Source organism: Pinus tabuliformis, chromosome 2_1 (genome assembly GCF_031772625.1).
Source record: "Pinus tabuliformis cultivar Carrire ecotype Pingquan chromosome 2_1, CPIR1, whole genome shotgun sequence".
NCBI classification, from domain to species: Eukaryota; Viridiplantae; Streptophyta; class Pinopsida; order Pinales; family Pinaceae; genus Pinus; species Pinus tabuliformis.
In genome coordinates, this window is record NC_142299.1 from 672104660 (window position 1) to 672112107 (window position 7448).

Consider the following 7448-nt stretch of genomic DNA (forward strand, 5'->3'; position numbering starts at 1 on the left):
TGCAAGGATCCTATCAAAATGATGACCTTGGATGTTGTTACAAGTCATCCATGGGTTGTAAGAGGCTATGGGCGAGTCCAACAAGATTTATGGAGATGTGATCATGGAAGATTTACAAATTGTATGGAACAGTGTGTAGAGGTTGTAGCTTCTTTAGCAGATCTATTTAAATCGGCTTAGCATAATATTTTTTGTAGATGTGGAGGAATTCTTTCTGGTTTCTTTCTAGCCGATTGAGATTTCTGAAATGTTGGATCACTTTCTCAACAATATTTGTAATCAGGTCATATTTGATGTCTTGTCTCTTGATCACTAAGCTTTCAATGGGACATGAACATTCGGCTGATAGAAACAAGCACGTTAATTTGAAGGTTTGAATAGCAAGACATATTCATTTCATTCAGGTTGGATATATACAAGCAACATGCAACACATATAAGGCAACCAACACCAAGAATAGATGCATGGAAAGGATAGAAAAGTTTTTCATGATTATCAAAAAGATCAAATCCAAGGAAATATATAAGAGATTAATGATTCAATACCTCGCTCGGAAAGATGATCTTGTTGATTTTTGCGAAAGATGGTAATGATATTATTGTAACTAGAAAAGTGGTGAACCTTGTACAAAAGATGATTGATGTGTTTCTTGCAAATCACATAAAGCAAACTAATGAGCTCAAATCAACAATTGACATCTCAGAGGAAGTAATTGGAAAATTTGAAAATTTTTGGGTGTCTTTCAAAGACAATCTAGTGAAGAGAAAAAAATATAGTCTTGGAAGCCACAAATACATGACTTATTCACAACAAAGCTTGTAGTTGCACTAACTTTGATTAGAGGTGTACAAAAAAAATATTCTTCTGCAACAAAGAGTCATGGAGAGTCTTTCATTTTTATTGAGTGATCCAATATAAGAGGACTTGATAGAGAAACTATACATGAAGCAACGGAACAAAAAAGTAATCTCTCTACCATTGATTATCCAAAGAAAGTTTATAGGTAAATAAGAAGATCAGAAATTCCTTTCCTTTTTAATAAAAAAGTGTTCAATGCAATTTTCTCTCTTTCATTAGTCATTTTCTAGTAAATAATAAAGAAAACAAGTAGGGTAATTTCTAGTTTTTATGGAAGAGATACTATTTATTTTGAAGATTGGACTGATGTGGTGTAGGAATATCCTCTCTGCAGACAGAGATGATCCCTATACCCCAAGAGAGTGGATCTAGCCACAAACTAGACAATTTAATGTAAATTGCCTTAGATTAGAATTGATTAAGAGGGCCTACCTCTTATAATGCTAATCCACTTGACGGTGATCTTACTTCCTTGCTCCAACTTCCTTTCATTCAAGTACCTGAAACAAACATGCAAGAAACAACAACAAATGTGATAACATAAAATCGAATCCAATCTACTTAAAAGGTCCAGGAGTTCTAAGCTATCAAATGTAATATTACACCCGATATAGGAAATAAACCATTAGTTGCATTAAAATAAACTTTAAAGAGAAATACAAGAAAAGCCTTGATGTTGGAGATCTCCTTTGTGGTATCCACGTCCCGCTACATGCCTTTTCTACACTCGTTTCCTCCTCTAGCTTGACATGAAATGGCTTCCAAGCTCTAACTCTCTCTCCTCATGCTTTAGCTACCAAAGACTAGTCTTTTGTCATCTAAGACTAAACTTCTTCTATCAAAAGCTAAATATTTCAGAATTTTACAACTCATTCTATTTCTCCACCACTTTTCACTATGTGTTGTATTATAGCCAAAAAGGTTAAGAAGAAGTGGTTTATATAGGGAGAGGAGGATAAGAATGACATCCACTCAAGGGGGAAGAAGGTCTTATATCCTTGGGAAGGTCCACTTTTAACGGGGAAATAATCATGTATGGAGTTCTTAGCCCTTATACAACCAAACAAACATCCAACACATCACCACTAGAAGTTTCTTAACGTGAAACTCAGTTTCCTTTTATAAAAACAGTCCAGAAGTATACCGACGCAGGTATTGGGTTAACAGTAGCACCAATCAGCATGGGTCACAGTGTAAAACGCTGCCATCGGCATGGGTGAGATACTGGGAAAGAGTGCTAATCTTAAAAATTGGGTTTTAGGAAGGATTCTTTGGAAATGTTCTCAAGGGAGTGGGGACTACTTTCTTCAAACTTCAAGGGATGCAAGAGCATAAGTTTGATGGTGAAAGTATAACACAGTAGTCACTACTAGGGTTCTCTGGGATCAGGAATGGGGAGTGACAAGAGAGTGAAAAATTGCTATCTAACAGCTGATTATTTGTTCATAAAAAAATACATAATTGTGTGTACTTAGCTGTCTGTTCAAGATTTTAGCTACAAAAATTATGCACATTCTGTAGCTGAAAAACAATTCTGTAGCTTTGTATTTAACTCAATGAACTATTTTTCAACAATGAATTATAATCAGAAATTCATGATCAACATGCCATATCATTTGTCTACTTCATATTTCACATCAACATCATGTTGTCAAGTCACATTTACACATGACTATTTTCACTGTTTCACGAAAATTTCAAATAAGCGTAACTTTTTCATACGACATCGGTTTTCGTCGATTCAAAAGTCGATGGAGAGTTATCGATGATATATATAAAATGAGAAATCTTTCATAATAATTTGAAACATTAAAATAATTAATAAATTGCCAACAAGACATGACAGGCGAACGAAGACACTAGTTTCGAAACAAGTAAAACAATTAATTTGATTATCTTTCATGAATTTGTTTTATTAGTACCAATTCAAAGTTTTTTTGTGTAAATATCATAAATAGAGAGATTGATCACCTCTCTATTTTGATAATCTTACATTTCGTTGTAGAAAAAGTACTAATCTTTTGTAGGTTCCAGGAAGATAAAACACATGACCATAAGCAAAACAGTGTCTCTCAAAGACCATAATTATTTCAAAAAGAACATGATCAGAATAACATCAAAGATGATATATCCAAGCACGAGCACATGATTTTGGCTAAATAATGTCAAATAAGATCCACCACACCAATTGAAACCCCCCTAGATACCAATTTTACAACCGCATTCCTACTCATTCAGTCAACAAAATCTTCATCTCATTTTCCTTCATAATCATTCTACTTTACTACCTCGCTTTCATTAACCTATAAACCAGAAATCAAACCTTTCAACTCCACTACAAAGATGATTCATTCCATTTCCCTTTTCATTTTTTCAAATAAACCTTGATCCACTGCAAAAAATTTCATCCATAGTCCTTCAAAATTATTGTTTTATGCTCACATTAGATGATGGAGGATTCATTAAGGCCTCTCTTCCAACAATACTTGGCCTATAAAAATTAGCACATTATCTAGGTTCAAGTCTAGAGTCCTTATCGGTACCTTGAGGCTTGTATGCCTTAATGACAAGTTCTCTCACTGACAATCATGGGAATACATCAATGTCCCTTGATCGTTGGATCTTGCAAGTGGCTCGACATTAGCTCATCTATTTGCACTTCACAAGATGTACTTACGTACCTTGCCACTCATTGACATTAGGGTGAGCTTACCTCACATTAGTTAATGACATTCCTTAATGGCCGATAATCCAATGACTTCTCTTCATGATCGACAACAACACATTTATTCACATGACTAGAATTGTACCATCGAGTTTTGTTGCAGGTGAAGACTATACCACTTCAACATTTTGTAGTGGATACAACAAATTTAGCAGCAAAAATAAAGATTCCACTTTCACGACTTCATCCACCAATTATGAAACCAAGAAGCAGAAGAAATTCTACATTTTATTCCCTAATCCAACAGCAGCCACAAGTTTTGTACATATGCACAATTTGTCCACTTCTTAGGTAAGTGAAGGTATGTTCTTTCCTATCTTTTTATCATATAATTCCTTTAATAGTGAAATTATAATTCTTGTAAAATGCTTCATCATATTCCCTTTCTCATTTCATAAAATCTAGAAATACCTTTAGCTGGGGTAAGGGGATACCAATTCATGTTCATAACTCATATCTCATTCATATTTCATCACCTTTTATTTCACATGTCATCCTAACCAACATACTTTTCCAAAAAACTACTATTGCAGTATGATTCAAAAAGTTAAATGTTTTGCACATCATGATAGAAGAGTGAGCACATTAGATGGCTGATTATATGATTTCAAAAGTCTTTTTATGCAACACAAAAATAAGAAAAGTATTGTTACACAAGAACCAATACAAGTAAAATTTGGTTGCCACACAAGTGTTGGACACCTAATCCTAAATGGGTTAGTGTGGAAGCCGAATAGACCAAAGCAGTCCAAGAGACCTTAGGATGTGAATCCCAACGGTCACATAATGTACTATAAATGTATATCTCCTGTTAATAAAAAAATGTACTCACATGATTTATCTTTCCTATTCTATGTTTCCCATGTGTGTTTAACATGGTATCAGAGCCGCTTGTTTTTATGTGGCCTTTTATGTGCATGTCAGTGCTGCACTTCTACCCATAATCCTGAAATAGTAAAATTGGCATGCTAGATCTGCAAATTCAAATATATCAGCGTGGTCTTCATTACCTGTGTCTGAGCTACCTTGAATAGCGTCGACGTGGTCTTCATTACCTGTGTCTGAGTTGCCTTGAATAGCGCTAGACTAGTATTCATTATCTGTAACGTTCCATGCATACTTGACACTACTGAGCACCTTGCCTTCCTGGGCCTCTACTGCCTGACAATTCACCTGATTATTCTCACCTACGTTACTGAATGTGTTTGAATAGCCATTAAACTTGAACGCCTCTGTCCTGCGTCTCTGCCACGCCTGTGCTGCCCTAACGCTCTCTCACCTTACGTTCTCTCACCTGACGCTCTCACCGTTCTGAGAGACTCCAAACGCAGCTGGTATCATCGTTCTGAATGTGCAGTGCATTAAAACTGGTAACGGGTTTGTATATGCATTGTTTACACGCTGTTTGTATATGCCTTGGACGCTGTCGGTTCAGTTATTGAATATACAATGTATACAACGCTGCTTATATTGAATTCATAATGTATACAATGCTGAGAATTGTTGGGGTGTTTTATGTCTGCCACCCGTTGCCATGAAAACAAAAATTTTCTGTTGAGTATTGTTGCGGATTTCTAGTCTCCGGTTGGAACCGTCCGTGTGCTCAGCGAAAGGAATCTCATAATCTAGCAAGTTAAGGTCTGCGGCTGCTGCTCTTGCCTGTGTAATTTGAGGGATCTTTTCTATCAAAGGGCCAAGAAAAATGGTGAAAATTGTACTGTTTGAGGTTCGAGCCTGCGGGATTGTGTAGAGGAATATTTTTGCCTTGAGTTTTTCTCGCGATTTTGAGTTTGATCTTTTTTCTCGGGCTGCAGTTTTGTAGTCTTTGAGCGATTCCAGTCCTTTGCATTCATTTATTTCAGTGACCCTTCTTCTATACTTAGAGCGCAAGGCTCTTAACCTTTTGGTCGTGGGTTCGTGCCCCACGGTGGGCGTTTAAGTTGATTTTGATATTATAGTAAAAAGATATTCAACCATTGCACGAATTTCAGTGTTTTGAGTAAAACTGGTAGCGAACTCCCCAAGTCTCTTCAGTAATTACATGTGGACCAGTCATGTGGTTTCTTGTGTTGGCAATCTGAATTTAATCAACCAGAGCGACATGATATATATGTGGTGATATATGTAGCAGCATTCGTTTCAATAGGTCTCATTCATGCGTTTATGATTTAAGATCTAGCCCACAAGGTATTCGGGCTTTTCATTTCCCGCACGGGTATTGCAGCAAAGAAAACAAAAGTGGGTTCCCATAGAAAAGATCAATCTCATCTGCTCCTCTGATAACTTGTTCAAAAACCACTCTTTTCATTTGGTGTCAATTCATCAGTTTTGAATTCCTGTGGTGTTTCTTTTATAAATGGTTTGATGCAACAGCAGAAATAAGGAAGGATCGAGTCCCAGGCTTGCCAGGCTTGCTCCAAGTATTCTCTACTGAATCAAAAACTCCATAATCCCCATTACATTCTAACCACAGCAATTTGTACCCAGTTGAAGCTTTTTTGAGAACCATGCCTACAGCAACTTGAGATGACACTCTCACAGTTGATGGTAGTTCCCGGAAAGACATCGTAAGCGGATTACATATAAAAAATTTGTGATGCAATATATCAATGAAATAGACAAGACCTCCTGTTGATGCAACGTGATATGATATGATGGTTTGAGGAGGAGGAGATGGCAGTGATAAATGATACCACTTGTTCATTGATGGATCATAGATTGCACCATTAGATATGTTTCCATGTGTTATGGTGTAAAACCAAGGGGATTGAGGACGAACCTCTGCAAACTGTTGAAGAAATTTGTGGGATCTAGGCAAAGAATTCCAACTACGGCAAACTAATCGGAGGTGAAAAATAGATGGAATAGGTAACCGTGCAATCACTTTTTAGAGAAGGTCCCCAGGGAGCTCTTTCCAGATATTTTCCTCCATAACTACAACAACTTCCCTACAAACTCTGTTTTTGCTCCTATCTCTGCGAGGCCTTTTACAGGGAGGGGGCTTCTCTTCACCCATCCTTAAACTAAGTGATTTACCTGCATTGACAATACTATGCACGTCATTTCTGGTGGTGGTGTCCAGGTTGGAAAGGTAGTTTCTTTTTGTGATGATTATTGCTCTTAATATGTGCACTGTATGTGCTGGACATTAAGTCTCTATTGCAGAGAAAGAAATCAGTTTTGTATATCGCTCATTGATTTATTTGTGTGCTGACCTGGAGCTGTATTGAATGCATCGAAAACTGTGATTAAAGCTGCCTGAATACGTTATGATGCTGCCTGAAATACGTTGAAGCTGTTGTTTTAAATAAGTTCGTATGAGGCCTGAATGGTATACGATCCAATGGTATAGTGATTGGTTTCAAATACACTTTGAATAGTTCGAATTCCATTTGCAACCGAGATTTTGTGCTTCTCTTCCTATAGTTGGATCCGATTTGATTGCTGGTGCCATTCATATGTTTAATGCTTTGTTGAGGTTGACCGCTGTAAATTACAGTTCAAAGAATGCCCATGACATGGTGTTATAATTATTGAAGTTTTGATAACCATCATTTCTGAAGGAGTACTTGAAGGATCCAAACAAGTTTGCAGTTGCTGCTGCCCCAATTGTGGCATTGTATTTAAAACTCATTATAGTGCATTGATTCCTTGATTCCACTGCTGCATAAAGATTTTGGTGAGCTGATTGTAATCCTTTATATTTCACACTGATCATTTGCTGACATTTATAAAGGATATTGTTGTGTACTGTGAGTAGATATTACTTTTCTGCATTGAGTAGTAGTTGTGATCAGTTTTTTAAGGTGTAAATCAGACATTGAAGAAAAAATGGCCAGAACCAGTGAAGTATTATAGTTCCTTA

The 7448-nt window shown here is 36.6% G+C and overlaps 1 pseudogene; it reads right to left on the reverse strand.

The window, feature by feature from the left end:
* Window positions 1-4669: 4669 nt before the first annotated feature.
* Window positions 4670-7037, reverse strand: LOC149202385 (F-box only protein 6-like; annotated as a pseudogene).
* Window positions 7038-7448: the final 411 nt, after the last annotated feature.